The sequence below is a fragment of the Myodes glareolus genome, chromosome 6 (genome assembly GCF_982192425.1).
Source record: "Myodes glareolus chromosome 6, mMyoGla1.1, whole genome shotgun sequence".
Classification (NCBI taxonomy): Eukaryota; Metazoa; Chordata; class Mammalia; order Rodentia; family Cricetidae; genus Myodes; species Myodes glareolus.
The window spans coordinates 102,408,107-102,426,682 of NC_142031.1; the positions used below are offsets into that span (position 1 = coordinate 102,408,107).

The following is an 18,576-nucleotide window of genomic DNA, read 5'->3' on the forward strand; positions in this document are numbered from 1 at the left end:
TTCATACTTTTAGTCTTGGACAACACTTGTTCTTTGCCAAGCAGTGTTAGGTGAGGAAACACAATATTTTTAAATGTAGACCTTAACTAAGTTTAACCCTCTGATAAATAATGTAAACAATCGTATTTCCAACAAGATCTGTCTGTCTGTGTGTGTGCGCCGCCCCCCCCCCCCCCCGCCATGCATGCTCTATGTCATTTACGTGTCTGGTTTATGCAAATGAGTGTAGGGCTGTGTGCACAGGGGAGGCCAGAGTAGGATGTCAGGCACTTCCTACTTTATTGTCTTGAGCCAGATCTCTTACTGAACCAGAAGCTCACTAATCTAGTCAGTGAGCTCTTCGGATCCACCATCTTTCTTTCCCCAGTGCTAGGAGTCACCGATACTAGCATCTGGGCCAATTAGCTTCTTTTCTTTTCCTTCCCTTTTCTTATTCTCTTTCCTTTTCCCTTTCCTTTCCTTCTTTCTTTCCCTTCTCTTTCCCCTTCCCCTTCCCCTTCCCTTTCCTTTCTTTCCCTTCCCTTCCCTTTCCTCTTTCCTTTCTTTCAGCAGGGGTCCAAGAGACTGAAACTCAGATCCTCATATGCTTAATTGCTCTCACTGACTAAGCCATCTCCCCACCCCTCCCATAGTTTTCACCTGACTTGTACATTACTTTAACTGTCCACATATTTTCCCTTTCAGAAGACTTACATGCCTTTATATTTTGTTTTCCATTTTCGTTCTGCTTCAAGGGAGATACTGATGCCTAAATTTAAGTTTTTAAAAATGTATACAAAGAAGTCAACCTAGAGTACTATTTTTTTAATTTATTTTTTCCATTCAAAAATTTCCACTTCCTCCCCTCCTCCCATTCCCTTCCTGCTCCACCACTCACCCTCCTCTCTCCCCCTCCAGTCTTAACGCCCTGTGGGAAGTCTAAGGCCCTCCCCGCTCCATCCAGGCCTAGGAAGGTGTGCATCCAGACTAGGATCCCAAAAAGCCAGTATGTGCAGTAGAAACAAGTTCCAGGGCCATTATCAATGGCTTCTCAGTCAGCCCCCATTGTCAGCCACATTCAAAGAGTCCAATGATCATTCAGTCCCAGTCCAATTGGATTTGGTGAGCTCCCATTAGATCAGGCACACTGTCTCAGTGGGTGGACCAACCCCTCGCAGTCCTGACTTCCTTGCTCATAGAACCTTCGTCTGGTGATGAATGGAGATAGAAACAAAGACCCACATCAAGAGCACTGGACTGAGCTCCTAGAGTGCTTTTTGTTATCTTGAATTTCATTTCTCATCTTCTCTTTAAGAAGTCAAATTATAAATTTACAGTCAAAACTGTGTATTCAACAGTCTGCATATCAACAACTAAGGCTAAAAGATTAATGACTTATTCATCCACTATAACATTTATGCATGAACAAAATACAGAAACCCACAGACTAGTAAATTCCAGTATTATTAGCTTAGATATAAAATAAGCACATTTATCCTTAGAGATTATTCCCAAAAGGCCATCCCTACTACTTTTACACTCCATTTTAAGGCCTGCATCTGCATTTCTCTCCCTTAACTGTTTTATATTTATTTATTGTGTTTATGTGTCTACAACTAAGCATGCATACCACAGCTCACATCTAGACAGTCTCTTCCTCGACCATGGGGATCCCAGGGATCAAACTCAAGTTGTCAGACTTGGAGGCATGCACCTTTACCCACAAAGCCATCTTGTCATCCTCTCTGGGTTTTTTTTTATTACTATTGTTTGAACTTTGTTCAAAACTAACTTTTCATTAAATCCTTCCATTCTACTCTTCTGATCTTCTTCCCTCCCTCCCTCCTTCCCTCCCTCCCTCCACAGAGTCATTATACCTCTGTAAATGCTGCAACCTAAATTGTGCACAATATTACGCTTGAATTATCTTTCACTCTCACACCACATACATTTAAACAAACTATTTAGTTTGTCCAAAAAGAAATCCCAAACACACACACATACTATTTGATATCCCACTTCTGCTCATTCTCTTCCATGTAGTTCTCAAAACATCCTTCACACCAGCCACTTGGTCCTCCCCAGTCCTTCTTTCTCACCATGAGGCCTTTATTCTAATATATCCTCTGCTGTGAATGTGCCCTCAGACTTTTTTTTAAAATTTGCCACATTTTAAATTTACATATTTGCTGTATGACTATATTTACTGCTGTTTCCCCCACTAAACAGTACGCTCCCACCAGCATATTTTAAATCTAAGAACACAGAGAGAAAGAGAAATTAAGGAAGTTACTGAAACTTGGGAGAGTCTCTACGACTTAGAAAAAGCCCACTTCTGAAGCTTCATTGTACAGGGCAATCTCACTTCCCTTCCTCCTCCTCCTCTCCACTCCTTTCCTTTTCTTGTAGGGTAAGAGAAACACCGGGTGTTAAGAGTACATATTCAATTAGCTGAACACTAAACCTAACACCAAAATTGCAAGGATTTAGTTATTGGCTAAAGGACAGCTTCGCCAAATTAGAAAGCAGCTGCCAAGGGCCACCCAAATCAAGCTATTCTCATTTTCTACAACACTACCACAGGGCCAGTCCTGGTGGTGCACACCTTTAATCCCAGCACTGGGGAGGCAAAGGCAGGTGGACCTCTATGACTTTGAAGTCACCTTGGTATACATAGTAAGTTATAGGCCACACAAGATTATATAAAACTCAGTCTCAAACAAAAACACCCCAAACATTATTCAAGTATATTAATTATGAATATAGGTTTGACATTTGTTAGAAGAAATTTTATTAAATGCTCAAAGAAAACCAAGATTAAATCATCTTAGTTAATAGTTAAAATCAGCATATATTTATTAGATGTGTTTATATTGTTGATTTTGTTCTTTATGCAGCTTATATCTATTCTGCCATATTGTTAATCAACAAAGACAGTCTTACATGCAAAACTCTTCTTTGTACTTTTAAAGGTAGCAAAGAATACTCATTAAAGTTAAGCATAAAATTATTTGTATGTAGGTATTTCTATTTCATTTTTTATACAACTAAATTACAGATTATCTGTTGACATAGAGGCATGATCACTGTACATACATAGAAACTTTAGTAATTAATCCATTCTTTATGGAATTAAAAGTTCCAGACATGTAACAAGGTGTGTTAACATATGGTCACACTTAACCGTTTGTTCTACACAATGACATGCACAGTCCTTGGGAACAGGAAGAGGAATGCTAAGCAGAGGCTTTAAGAAAATGTGTAGTAAACATTAGTGAGGTATTTTTAAAACAATATATTTAATTTACTAAGTATAATTCATTTTTTTGGCAATAGTAGTTCAATCATAAAATACTACGTAAGAACTCAGTGTGTGGCAGGCACTGTATCAAATGTTGGGAAATACAGCATGAACAAGAGAGGCAGTGTCCTTTAACTTTAGATTGGGTGACTAAATAAGTTTATAAGAAAAAGTGACATCTTAGCCGAGATCACACATAAAAATTCATTTTTTCTCTTCTGTATTGGGAGTCAGACCCACATCCTCACACACATTGGGCAAATGCTGTATTGATCCTATACAAAATACTTAACTCCAAAATTATTTCAGTGATTCTAATCTTCTTCCTCCAATCTTGAACTTATTACTTATATAATGCCTACATTTGGACATCCAGGCAATATTCAAAGTGTAGCGTTCCATGGGGACTGGGGATGTAACATACAGGAAGCTCTGCGCTCCGTCCTCAGCACTGCAGAAACTGGATGTGGTGGCACGTGCTTGTAACTCTAACATTTGAGAGGTAGAGGCAGCTTCCTCAGAAGTTCATGGTCAGCTTCAGCTACTTAATAAATCTGAGGCTAGCCTAAGCTACAAGTAACCCTGTATTTTATTTAGAATAAATAAATAAATGTTTAGTGGGCCCCCCAAAATTCTCATCTCTGTTGCTCAAAGTCATTACTATACCCTTACTATTTCCCTGTATCTCTATTCTTGAACTTCCTGCCTCATCCTCCTGAGTACTGAGGTTATGGGCAGATGCCAAAATACACGGCTCCTACTAACTATTTCTGTCTAGTGTATATCAGACCAGTATCGTGTTAATTACATCCCATATTGTTAGCAATCCAACTTTGAGCACTTCAACAACAGATCTGACCCGTGTCCTTAGTCTGCATCACAATGTCATACTTCTAATCACCAGTCAATCAGTAGTTTTTCACAAACAATTCACATCCTGCACTCTCATACCTATAATTCAAGCCCTCCCATTAACACAGCCTGTAATGACAGAATTTAAAAATATGACAAAAGGTAAAGTAAGTAAACGAAGAAAAATAAATACAATGTTGTAAGAGTAATTTTCTTTTCAATGGCTCTCCATCCCCCGTGTGTGTGTGTGTGTGTGTGTGTGTGTGTGTGTGTGTGTGTGTAAGTGCTTTGCCGAAGTGTAAGTACTTTGCCAAAGTGCACATGTGCAGATCAGAGAGTAACTTTGAGAACTGATTCTCTCCTGCCCCCGTATGAGACAGGGGACACAACTCAGATATGCAGGTCTGTAACTGGTGAATTTCGAGCCCTTCTCTCAGGAATTGATGGCAGGAAAGATGCCTCAGAAACAAACACAGTAACAACTCAGGAGGTCTGGCCCATATTATACACCACTTACACCTGACAGACATTTTTTTTTGAACAACACACAATTGCAAAAAATTACTTTCAGGAACATGTAGACCTTCTACCAAAAAGGACATATATTGAGAAATTAAAATACATTTAAAAGGATACTAGAATATGGAAAACATAACTGGAATAAATTAAAAGACAGCACATAACATTTAGAAAAATCCCGAAGCTCCAAATGTCCAAAATTAACACATTCTAAATAATTAGCAAAAACAGAATTTGAAAAAATTAATACAGGTAATAAAAAATAATAATGAAAACACAAACAGTAACACATGTTAAAAAATTAACAGGGGGAGAGGATGATATTGCCTTAAACTCTTTAAAGTAAAGCAATTTTTTAAGTTTTGTTCTTAAATGAACACAGCACACAGGCACCAGTGCTGCCATCCTCTACTGTCAGGTTCCTAGTCTAAACCAGGGTAAACAACTGGACTACTGTTCGTGGGCTAAGCAGGGCTCATCAATGCCTTTTACATTTTTCTAAATGGCTAGAGAAATCAGATCAATATTTCATGGCACAAAAATGCATACAGCTGTTTTACTGCAGTAAGCTAAGCTTGCTGGGGTACAGTCGTGTTCATCTGCTTCTGTCCCCGGCTAATTTTGTACTCCACCAGCTGGGCTGAGTAGCTGCTGCACGGTCAGCAATGTCTGCTTCGTTACCATCTGTTACTGATAGACAAAGTTCGCCGCCCCCGCTCAATACATAGTCTTCCTGATCCTCTTTTACTCACTGTCAATTATATATACAATCTAAGAATCATTTCAAAACCTCAGAGGTATCCCTTTACTTCCTAGAAAGTATCTTAACAAAGTCTTCTAATATTGATCTATAGAGTGTTGAATATTCTCTCTCTCTCTCTCTCTCTCTCTCTCTCTCTCTCTCTCTCTCTCTCTCCTTCGTTTAGCAGTGAATTCCCTAAAAAAGAAACATATCATTCATCAGGAAAATACCAAGAGTTCAGACAAATAAATGGGTGAGAGCTAAGAACATCATCTCTCCTGTAAAGAACAATTTTCTAGACTCATCAAAATCTGCTGTTAAATGCAGTATTCCAGCTGGATGAGCAGACTCCCCTAATCCATGATTAATAACTCCTTCCAATTCATTATTTAGGTTAGGTAGGTAGGAACTGGGGTGCTACAAAAAGGTATAGTTTATTAACCAGAAGAAAGATACTGTGTGTTAAAACTAGCATTTCTTTTCAAGTATCATGTAATCATATCTTCCCACTTATAAATCATAGGGACATTTTCCCACTAAGTTTCATCGTATAGAGATACCTCAGAAGCACGATTAATAAAAACTCAGAGAGAGAAACTGGGGCTCAACCTGAATACCTCTTAAAAGACTGCTTTAGAAAAGTCATACATAACAATATCTGAATTTCTTTTGATATGTGAACTTTTATATATTCAATCTCATTCTCTTTTCTCTAAATGTCATCCTGTAAGTGTATTAAAGACATCTCCTCCAGTGGTATCCTAGTATAAATACTTTATTTTTTTAAATGAAGCCCATCTTAGCTTACCTTTTGTTTTGAAAAAAACAAAATTCTATATATGCAAGACAAGTAAATAAACAGAACTCTCTAACATACACAAGTGCTGAAAAAATAGTTCAGCAGTTAAAAATACTAGCTGTTCTTGCAGAGGACTCAGGTTCAAGGCTCAGCACCTACATAGTGGCTCAAAGCCCATCTATAGTTCCAGGTCCAGAGTATCCTAACACCCTCTTCTGGCTTCTACATGCATGTGGTGCACATAAATCCAGGCAAATATTCATACACAAAAACCAAAATAAATGTTTAAAAACTTTAAAAAATAAAAACACAATCACATCAAGAACTAAATTTGTTCATAGTGGCTTTTGATATTCCCAAACATTCTTTATTAAAACCTTGAACATGATTATTTGTTGTATAAACTAAACAAACTTAATTATATAAAATTTGCTACCCATACATAAACACATGTACGGATGCACACAGTGGTTAAGTTGAATCACTGTAAAACAATACATTAGGGAAGGCAGGGAGGCATGGAAATATGGCTCATCAGTTAAGAGCATGTACTGCTCTTCCAGAGGACCCAAGTTGAGTTCTCAGCACTCACATCATAGTTGACAACTACTTGTAACTCCAGCTTCTAGGGTATCCAACACCTTCACTCATGTGTGTATACACACATACAGAATTTAAAATAATAAAAATAAACATAAAAAAATAAAAAGAAACATGATGGTTTAGGAAGCCATGATGAGTTCTGGATCTGGGCCTCTGATTCACTAACTTTGTCCTGTGCTAAGTCCACGGGCTAGATCTTTGGTAAACTAACTTTTCAGATGAGAGCAGGTATAAGATTGGATGGATAATAAAGACAGTATGAATGGATCAAAGAAAAGTCATCATTACTATTATTAAATTTGAAAGCACATTATTTCACTGACTTTTGAGTCTAAGGCCATATTAGTACTTTGGAATATTATTTTTTCAATTTCACATAAATGTTTTTCAAGAAGGTTTACCATTTAATTTTAGTCTAAAACACACTCAAATGAATACTTGGCAAGAATAAATTTAGAACACCATTCACAGAGAACTGCCACTTAGGATACAACTGGCTTATAGGAATGATGCTTAAGTTGACACAATTAAGCCATTCACAAGGAAAAGAATTTATGAGAGAGTCTTGTTAAATGCTGACCATAGAAGTGTTTAAAATGCATGCTTAAATTATTCTCAGGCTTAAATTCACTCAAACAATAAAGGTAATGTAAGTGGCAAGTAATATCAAATTCTTAGTCATAAATGAAAAGAGAGTACAAAACATCTATGCTTTCCTATTTGACCATTTGGAATATATCACAAACTCTATGAAAGAAAAAAATTGCAAGTATAATTATATTCTGGAACTATTAGCATGACATGCTTTAATAAATATACTCTTGACAAGATCTACTGATAAAAAATTGACAAGAAAACTGATGGATGGATTTTCATTATTTGGCTATTTATTCTTTAAAAAAAAACCATAAAATCGTCCACGGGAACAGAGGAGAAATAAGAATAGCAAGCAAGCAAACAAACACCCCACAAACACTCACTAAGGGCACAGTCATGGCACACTATAGGGCAAAAGTGCAAAGGCCTGAGTTTGAGGCATATTGCCTCCCTTTCTCTCCCCCAACTCACTGTCTTCCACCCCTCTCCAAATCTGACCTAAATCTCTGTGCTCTGGTAAAAACTGACTTAAGGGCTAGGTGTGTAGCTCAGTCATATCACACTTGTTGATGACACTTTAAGATTCCAATACAGGTATCACGGAAGAGAGAACGAACTTGTTAAGATTGGAATATATGAGAAACCGCCACACTGATTTCCAAAGTGGTTGAACAAGTTTGCATTCCCACCAGCAATGGATGAATGTTCCCCTTACTCTACACTCTCTCCAGCATAAGCTATCATTAGTGGGTTTTTTTTTATTTTAGCCATCCTGACAGGTGTAAGATGGTATCTCAAAGTTGTTTTGATTTGCATTTCCCTGATAGTTAAGGAAGTTGAACGTGTCCTTAATTATCTTTTGACCATTTGAAATTCTTCTGTTGAGAATTCTCTGTTTAGTTCAGTACCCCCATTTTTAATTGGGTTATTTAGAATTTTAATGTCTAATTTATTGAGTTCTTTATATATTTTGGAGATCAGTCCTTTGTTTGATGTGGGGTTGGTGATAGTTCATGATCCTACAGCAGCTAAGTAATAAGATGAACCCAAAGAAAAACATATATAGATCCACCTGGAAATTGGAACCAGACAAGATCGCCTGATAAAATTTGAAAGCATGTGGGTGAGGGGTAGAAGGAAGGAGAGAAGGGAAAGAGGAGAGGAGAAGGGAAGAGTTGGGGAGAGCTTGAGGGAATAGGATAGTTGAAATGGAGGAAGGACAGATATGAGAGCAAGGAAAGAGATATCTTGATTGAGGGAGCCATTTTGGGGTTAGCAAGAAACCTGGCTCCAGAAAAATTTCCAGCAAGGATTACCCCAGCTAAGACCCTAAGCAATAGAGGACAGGGTGCCTGAACTGACCTTGCCCTGCAGTCAGACTGATGATTATCTTAAATATCACTGTAGAATATCTATCACCTTCGTCCAAGAACAGATGGAAACAGAGGCAGAGACCCACATTGGAGCACTGGACTGAGCTCCCAAGGTCCAGTTGAAGAGTGGAAGGAGGGAGAGTATGTGCAAGGAAGTCAAGACCATGAGGGGTTCACCCACTGAGACAATGTGCCTGAGCTAATAGGAGTTCACCAACTCCAACTGGACTGGGAAGGAATGAACACGGGATCAAACTAGTCCCTCTGAATGTGGTTGACAGTTGAGGCAGACTGAGGGGCCAATGACAATGGCACTGGGATTTATCTCTACTGCATGTACTGGCTTTTTGGGATCCTATTCTCTTTGGATGTATACCTTGCTCAACCTGGATGTAGTGGGGAGGGTTTTGCACTTTCCACAGGGCAGGGTGCCTTGCCCTCTAACAAGATTGGAGGGGGGTGGGGAAAAGGTGTGTGGAGGGAGTGGGAGGAGGGGAGGAAGTGGGAATTTGGATTGGTATTTTTTTAAGTAATAAAATAAAATAATAAAAAAGATTGGAATATATAAACTCTTGAGCTGGCTAAAGTTCAACTGGCTGAAAGTCTGGACAGCAAGGACAAACATCATGTTTCCTCTTGATGGTTTTGGTGATTAAATATGAAGCAACCTGACTAGAAAGGTTAACTCTACCTTCAAAGGAAAAACTCTACCAGATACAATTTTTAAACATGACCTATATTAATGTCTAGAACCCACTAATGAGTGAGTACATACCATATTCATCTTTTGGGGACTGGGTTACCTCACTCAGTATAGTATTTTTTATTTCCATCCATTTGCATGCAAAATTCAAGATGTCATTGCTTTTTACCGCTGAGTAGTACTCTAATGTGTATATATTCCACACTTCCTTTATCCATTCTTCCATTGAGGAGCATCTAGGTTGTTTCCAGGTTCTGGCTATTACAAATAATGCTGCTATGAACATAGTTGAATAAATGCTTTAGTAGTATGATAGGGTATCTCTTGGGTATATTCTCAAGAGTGGTATTTCTGGATTCTGGGGTAGGTTGATCCCGAATTTCCTCAGAAACCGCCACACTGATTTCCAAAGTGGTTGAACAAGTGTGCATTCCCACCAGCAATAGATGAGTGTTTCCCTTACTCCACATCCTCTCCAGCAAAGGCTATCATTGGTGTTTTTGATTTTAGCTATTCTGACAGGTGTAAGATGGTATCTCAAAGTTGTTTTGATTTGCATTTCCCTGATCGCTAAGGAGGTTGAACATGACCTTAAGTGTCTTTTGGCCATTTTAACTTCTTTAGTTGAGAATTCTCTGTTCAGTTCAGAACCCCATTTGAAAATTGGGTTGATTAGCATTTTAAAGTCTAGTTTCTTGAGTTCTTTATATATTTTGGAGATCAGACCTTTGTCTGTTACAAGGTTGGTGAAGATCTTCTCCCAATCAGACATTGAGCCTATAATTCTTGGTTCTAGAGAAGCTAAATAGGAAGAAAAACATGTAGTTATCCTCCTGGATATTGGAAGTAGACAAGATTGCTAGTCAAAAATTGAGAGCCTTGGGGGTGGGGGTGGTGTGGGGGTAAGGGGAGATTGGTAGAGAGAAGTGAGAAGAGGAGGATGGGGAGAGCTTGGGGGAATGGGATGGTTGAGATGGAAGAAGAGTGGATATGGGAGCAAGGAAGTATAGATCTTAATTAAGGGGGCCATTTTAGGGTTGGCAAGAGACTGGACTCTAGAGGGGTTCCCAGGTGTCCAAGGAGATGTCCCCAGCTTGTTCCTTGTGCAGCTGAGGAGAGGGCACCTGAACTGGCCCTATCCTATAGCCACACTGATCAATATCTTGCATATCACCATAGAACCCTCATCTGGTGATAGATGGAGGTAGAGACAGAGACCCACATTGGAGCACTGGACTGAGCTCCCAAAGTCCTTATGAGGAGCAGAAGGACAGAGAACATGAGCAAGGAAGTCAGGACCTCAAGGGGTGCGCCCACCCACTGAGATGGTGGGGACGATCTAATGGGAACTCACCAAGGTCAGCTGGACTGGGACTGATAGAGCATGCGATCAAACCAGACTCTCTGAATGTGGCTGACAAGGAGGGCTGACTGAGAAGCCAAGGACAATGGCACTGGGTTTTGATTCTACTGCATGTACTGGCTTTGTGAGAACCTAGTCTGTTTGGATGCTCACCTTCCTAGAACTGGATGTGGGGGGGGGGGGACCTTGGACTTCCCACAGGGTAGGGAACCCTGACTGTTTTTTGGACTGGAGAGGGAGGGGGAGAGGGAATGGGGGGGGGTAATGGGAGGAGGTGAAAATTTTTAATAATAATAAACATGGCCTAGCAGCTGAGCAATGGAGAGTTGTGACCCAGACAGGATGAGCAGCAACAGTTGGGTAAACAAGACACTGGACAACAAGAACCAGGAGTGGTAAAGAGAAACTGTCTATCAGCATATGCAAATTACAAAAATTGTTTACTTTAGAGCATACAGGTAAATGGAGAGAATAAAATAAAATCATCCATAACTGTACAACCTAGAATTAATTAACTATCTGCACATGCACTGTTCACAAATAAAAATACATACTTTAGTTTTAATGATTATAAAACCATGATACACATATTAATTAAGTTATGTATAGGACTTAAATTTGATCCATTTTTTCCTATTAAAAGCATTATGAAAAGAGTTGGCTCAGCAGTTAAGAGCAATTGTTATTCTTGCAAAGGACCCATGTTTTATTTCCCAAAACCCATTTGGTGGCTCACAAATATCCATAACACCAATGCTAGAGGATCCGATACTCTCTTCTGACCTCTGCAGGTAGTAGGCATATAAGTGGTACATATACTTCCAGGCAAAACGCTCATTCACACAAAATAAATCTTTTTTTTTTTTTTTAAAGCAAACTGATAACATTGTGATGAGGTATCCATCTCCTGGCTGAAACTTTGTTTACACTCCTGGAAATACCAAGGATCCTGGCATGGGAGGCTCATTAATGTCAGTTAGCCAAGCCTGGGCATATGGTAGATAACAGATGTCTGAGGGAAGGCTAATAAATTCAATTATGTACACATTAATTATGAGGTGGCAACAGGATATCAAAGTAGGAATGTGTGACTGACTTATAAGGAAGGGGATTTACAGCTCTTGGGATCACTAACATGGAAGCTGTAGTGTAGTGCATGAGATGACCAAGGAAGAAAGCAAAGAAAGGACACCACATTTCCTGTTCTCTAGAAACACTGCAGCATTGTGGGGGAAGGAAAATGAAAGCTGGAAGAACAAGTGAAAAGACAGTATATGAGTAAAAGGTAAAAAGAAAATCAGCAGACACAAAACTTGGATAGATCAAAATTTCCAGGTTCAAAAACATTTAGGTTGGAATGTTTGTCCTCAAAGGCACCTTGAAGTCAGTGCACCCAAGAGCCTCTACAGCATGTTGTCATGCTCAACGTTTCTGCCTTCCTCCTCAACCATGCTATAAAGACTCCAGTAGTCAAGTCTTTTATGGTAGGTTTGTGGGATAGCATTATAAAGTCTTATGGGGAGGGAGCATCTAAAAATGTTTCTTAAGATCACCACTAATCCTCATATATAAAGATTTATTACCATGGAAAACATGCCTATGGCTACAATTCCAATTTCCTATTTTCAGACTATCCTAAGTATCCTTTCCAGATTTTTCTTTTATTTACAGACTTGATTTTAGCACCCATCCCCCCATCTTAAGAACTTTAGTCTTCCAACAACTGCTTCCTAATCTTCCCAAATATCCACAGTAACTTCTCCACCTTCTCCAGGTCCAGTGAGGAATGACTCGTGCAGAGAAGAAACACTGTTACCTACTGGTGGGTTGCATATGGATGCTAAGTATACCCTTACTTCAAGTGACAGCGGAACACCCACAGGAGGTCTGTTTGTTTTGGGTGCTCCTAAAGACAGTTTACTTTTCATTCCTATGTTCCCTAGTGTCCTAGAATCACAACCATTTATCTTTAACATCCTCTTCCTTTCCCTTCTAAGAAGTTCACTGTTCTTTCCCTTTTTACTCATCCCTGTTTAGACCAAAAAAAAAAAAAAAAAGCTCCCTGTGAGGTTTTGAACATGTTATTTTATTGGGAAAGGGTACTAAAGAAATATGGGAAGAAATCTTAACTCTTAACATATGAATGTATACAACAGCAACAAACTATATGAAATTAAACCATGCACTGTGACCGGGAGGTAGTGGCACACACACACACACCTTTAATCCCAGCACTTGGGAGACAGAGGCAGGTGGATCTCTGAGTTTGGGGCCAGCCTGGTCTACAGAGTGAGTTCCAGGACAACCAGGGCTACACAGAGAAAGCCTGTCTCAAAAGAACAACAACAAAACCATACATTGTGAATGAGACACTTACATGATTTTCATCACCGGCGAAGAAGAATGAAGAGAAAGGGTAAACTGAAGCAACAGTTAATCACCCAATGAGTGAATGACCACTTCTATCCTCTTAAGATAACTTCTTTTTCCATCTCACTCTCTTTTCCTCAGAAATATAACACAATGTCTCAGCTGGACACATGCAGATTCCAAAAGATGATATTTGACAGAAAATCCAATGTTTGTGCAAATAGTCATCTTCATTTTCTTATAATAAAGCCAAAACCTAAAAAAAAAATTCCTGATATTCTGACACCAACCTGGTAAACGTGTGCTTTTCCAGTATCCCTGAGACGTTCATAGTAGATAACCAGACACCTTTCAGTAGTGACAAATTTCTCCCAATTTTGATTTTGTCTCCACTCTGGGTTCACTCTTTAATGTCATATTCTCACCCTTCCTCTGGAACCTGATTCCTCACCTACCATAGCTGGATGAGTATCTTTCCCATGTGTCCTCCTAGTACCCCACACTTACCTCATTAAAGCATCTAACAGAGTAATTGTCTGTGCATCTGTTGAACATGTAGACAATGGGAATGAAGTTCCTTGAGAGCAGGAAAGCTAAGTTTGCTTTGCTGTTCCATGGCTGAAGCTCAGGACAGAGCTTGGCACCAAGAAGATTCTCAGAAGCAGCAGCATCAGCTTTCAGCAGCACATCAGATAGCCCGACTGCCACTCCAGGACTGTTACTGCTCCCCAAACATTACACTGTGCTATACAGAAGCCAAGACACTGACCACCTACTCTATACCCAGCCATGTATTCATGTTCTATTTAATTTCATTTCTCCAAAACCTTGTAAGTAAAAATAATTACTCTCTTTTACTAATGACAGGATTTGTTCAGAAAAGACTGAGAAAAGGTTTTATACGCAAACCAATCTATGAGCTGAAGCCATCTCTCCACTGTTACTCTGCTTTCCTGTTATCCATACTGAATCCACATGGATGAGTACGTAACCACTCAGGTTTCTTTTCCTCATTCCATTTTACAATGTTAGAAAGCAATAAAATTAATTTGTGAATTATTTGGACACATAGAGAAAACAGATAAGACTACTTGCTCTGGAATCTGAGGACTGTCCAAATACAACTTTGCTTCCTACTAGCTTGGTGATCTTGGGTAGTTGGTCTTCTCTGTGCTAGTTTATAAAGTGGGAGTAGTGGAGCTACAGAGTTTCTGTGAGGAATGATGATATGTACATGAAGAACCAAGTTCTAGAATTAAGTACTAACATTAGCAATACTAATAGCTAGGACTAATGCATACTTCACACCTGTGCTACCTGCCTTAGTTTGCTTTCTGTTGCCATAATAAAACCTTGACCAAAACTAATGTGGGGAGTAGGAGAAGAATTTATCTTAACTTACATTGGGAGAAGGCAAGGCAGGAACTAAAGGCAGGAATCTGGAGACAGGAACTGAAGCAGAGACCATGGAAGAATGCTGTTTACTGGCTCACACTTATCAGTTACTACCCACCCAGGGTTGGCACTGCCCACAGTGATTAGGGAGTAGGGAGACGGGGAGGGACTGATTTTAATTTTCTACAGTACTGCAGAGTTTAGTCTTTTAGAGAGATTAAAGACCCAAAGGTAGGAACTGTCTTGCTCATTTAGAAAATATTTGAGAACTCAAATTGATTTTAATGTTACTATTTTTCAAGGACTTGGGAAAGCACTGAGATAACAGATACCTACTTAGGATTTTATTCATGGAACAGAGGCATACAATTGAGGATCCCACACCAATGGAATCCAGTTTCTCATAGTTCTTTCTAAAACATTTTTCATCATATACTGATCCTTGCAAACAACCTGCACACCCTGAATTTATAAAGTAAAAAGCAAATAAAAGCATAGGCTGTAAAAACTATAAATATCATATTGTGAATATTCCATTTGGGTTATTTATTTTTTTTTTGCATGAGTCGAATTGGCTAAAGAATCATGAAGTAAGACTTAGAATTGAAGAATCTTGTTCCAGCTAAAAAAGCTAACAGATTAACTGAGGTTGGAAAAATACATACACTCCCTCAGCTAATGTTTCTAGCATGTCATGCAAAATGAATATTGTAAAATGGCAACAGAATTTAGTTCTGTGAAATATCATGTTCAACATAAAATCTTTATTTTAAAATCATTCTAAATATAAAAAAATGATTAAAATTCAAGTTCATTTAAGATTACTTTGAGTTAAAATTTACTATACTTTTATACTTAAAACTATATTCTCAGATATCACCAAATGTAAAAATCCAGGAGGCAGGTTTACAATATAAATTACAATCTCTAAATTGAAACATTAAAAGACTACCAGGCTAAACCAAAGAGTTAAGCCTCAATTAGAAAGTAGCCAATGATAACAAAAACAAAATGTTTAGGAGCCACTAGCCTTGTATTTCATTAGAGATTCCCTTAACTTCTGACAGTCTATGAGTTTACAGTATTTATATATAACTCCATGAGGACTATTTTATAGAAATTGCTAAAGAAATTACTGTACAGAGTTCTCTTACCATTTCTTTTGTGGAATATTAGTTAAATATGTGTTAAATTCATTCATGCTGTGGAATATTTGTTTAATGATGCAAAGATGTGTTGCATTCTTTTATGCTGCGTTTGTTTAACTTTGTAAACCTGTGTTACTTTGCCTGCCTAAAACACCTGATTGATCTAATGAAGAACTGAATGGCCAATAGCGAGGCAGGAGAAAAGATAGATGCAGTTGGCATACAGAGAGAATAGGAGGAGAAATCTAGGAAAGAAGGCAAGGAGTGAGGAAAAGTAGAAGGACAGAAGCACATCAGGAAACAGCCATAGAGTAAGGAGGAAAGAAAAATATAAAGAATAAACAAGGTAAAAAGACTAGGGGGAAAATGTAATTAAAGAGAAATGGGATAATTTAAGTTAGAGAAGCTGGCTAGAACCAAGTCAAGCTAGGCTGGGCATTTGTAAGTAAGACTAAGTCTCTGTGTATTTATTTGGGAGCTGGGTTGCGGGCTCCCAAAGAGTAAAAAGAAAACCAACTACACATTTCTACAAGTATTCCTTGTGTGTGACTGTACAGTGCGCACTGTGCTGAGGAAAAACACAGGAGGCAGAATGTGTTGTGTGCATGCTCTAACACTGAGCTACATCCCCAGGAAAAACCTAACCAGTGAAGTAGACATAGTAACTGTATGTACATTATAAATATTTCTTAAGAGAATAAATAAAATGGTCACACATATAAATTCCTTAAGTTTGAATGAAATATCATAACCTTGTTCTTAAAAGCTTGAATCAACATGGATACTGCCAAAGCATTCTTAAAAACTCATCAAGACTAAGATTATTCTCTGCACCACACCTCCATATATACTGTCTCTAAAAAACATATCATGTCACTTTACAAAATAATTGGGGCAAGATTAGAGATCGCTACTGTGCCTATCAAAACTTTGTATTCAAACACCAACAACTTTGTACGATGTTAAAAGTACAATAATCTCTTTGCAGAGCCTAGAAAGCTAAAAAGACACTAATATAATCAACCAGAATGTCACAGGTTACTGTTATCAGTGGGTTCCCTAATGCTGTACAATTTAACAATGAAAAGTCTCAATATCTTTAACTTACAGGAGTTTCTATCTTCTCATCTGTAAAAATAGACGTTGGTCACACTAAACTCTATGATCATGATTTTAGAGAAGAAAACAAAACAAAACTATGATACGAGGCCCATAAAAATGACTTTTAACTTAGGTGATGGTCAGCTGTGAAGCTCCAATAAAGAATTTTACTTCAAAATAATTCCCATAGGGACAAAACTTTTGTGAAAATTACCAGGAGAGTCTGATGACTGTCTGAAGTGGTGCACAGAACTTAAAGATTTGTGATCTGTAAATTTAATAGAATTCAGCCAGTTGGGAGTGTATTATTAAGTCTCAAAACAAAGCAGCATGGAAGAAAAGCACCCCAACGCTAAGCTACACTCTCACCTTTTAAAACTGTTATTTTGATAGAAGGACTCCCTAAATTACCCAGGTACTTGCAATGATCCTCCTGCTTACACCTCCAACATTGAGATTTGCAGGCATGTGCCACCACATATTACTGGAAAGTTAGATTATCACAGGCATAGACAAGAATCATGACTTACAAGAACTAAACAGTGTTACAAGTCAAGTATCTCTAACATGTAAATCTGAAATCTAATGCTTCAAATCTCAGGATCTGTGAGCAATCACATGACACCACAAGTAGGAAATTCCACACCTGGCCCCATGGTGAGGAGTCTTAGTCAAGATGCAGGTGCTCTAAAGAGATTGTACAACATTATCCTCAGACTTTAGGGTAAGGTAATGGATGAAATACAAATAAATTTTGTGTTTTAACTCAGTGTATATATTCACATCTTACTGTATATATTTGAATATTAAATTTCTAACACTCCTGATCTCAAGCATTTCAGAATAAAGATAATCAAGTTGCAACTTAGCTAATTAAACTATGCTAGAAAACAAAAGGTGCAGATGGGTGATAACCAAGCCATTATGATTATATAATGTCACTTTCTATTCTAATCAGCCAACAATGGTGAAAACGCTTATTTGGAAGTCCACTTTTAAACAAACAGATCAATTTTATTATTTTCATGTGGACAATCTACTTGGGACACAAAACTTGAATAAAAATACAAAAGTAACAAGAATAATTAAATTATGTAATGGTTTACACTTCTGAAAGACTGAATACCAAACATGGACATTAAAATTAGAACACAGTCTTATTACATCCTAATTTACAATAAAGATTAGTTAAGTATGTTAAAGTAGGATGCGAATTTCCATTATATGCCTATGAAAAATTAAGACACTTTTCAAATGTACAAGCAAAGAAAATCAAGAAATTAGAGTTATTGTAGTGGGGAATAAGGATTAATTACACAATTCTTTAGAGGCTAATTAAAAACAAAAATACTAGTGTTAAGTTTTTTCCTGAATTATGTGTAGAATCGGCCCGGAAGGTGGCAATATCTGCTCATGTAGTGTAGTTTCCGTGCATATCTTTTGCATAAGCTTCTCTTAGGATTTCTCTTGGCCAAAATGGGTCCCCAAGGAAGTAGCAAGAAGAAATTCTGTAATTATTTTCTGACGCAATACAGGGTGAGGCCTTTCTAATACTGAATTTTGAGGGAAAAAAAAGGCGCTTCACCAATTGTGGTAGCAATAACCTTGCCAGGAACATAAGAGAAAATTGGCTATAATTTCTGGTATTTATCTTTTGCCTTTTTTCATTAAAAATGCACCTAATTTTTCTACTGGATTTTTAAAATAAGTGAAATCAGAAATCAATTACTT

The 18,576-nt window shown here is 38.0% G+C and overlaps 1 protein-coding gene across 7 annotated transcripts in view; it reads right to left on the bottom strand.

The window, feature by feature from the left end:
- Positions 1-18,576, bottom strand: part of Ncoa1 (nuclear receptor coactivator 1) — a 205,946-nt gene that overhangs the window by 101,438 nt on the left and 85,932 nt on the right. Inside the window, exon 1 of one of the 7 annotated variants that reach the window (XM_048436646.3) lies at positions 13,209-13,350. The exons of the other annotated variants lie outside the window; for them this stretch is intronic. The gene's annotated coding sequence lies outside the window, so the exon portion shown is untranslated. Of the gene's footprint in view, positions 1-13,208; positions 13,351-18,576 lie in introns of those variants that run through there. 7 annotated transcript variants of the gene reach the window in all.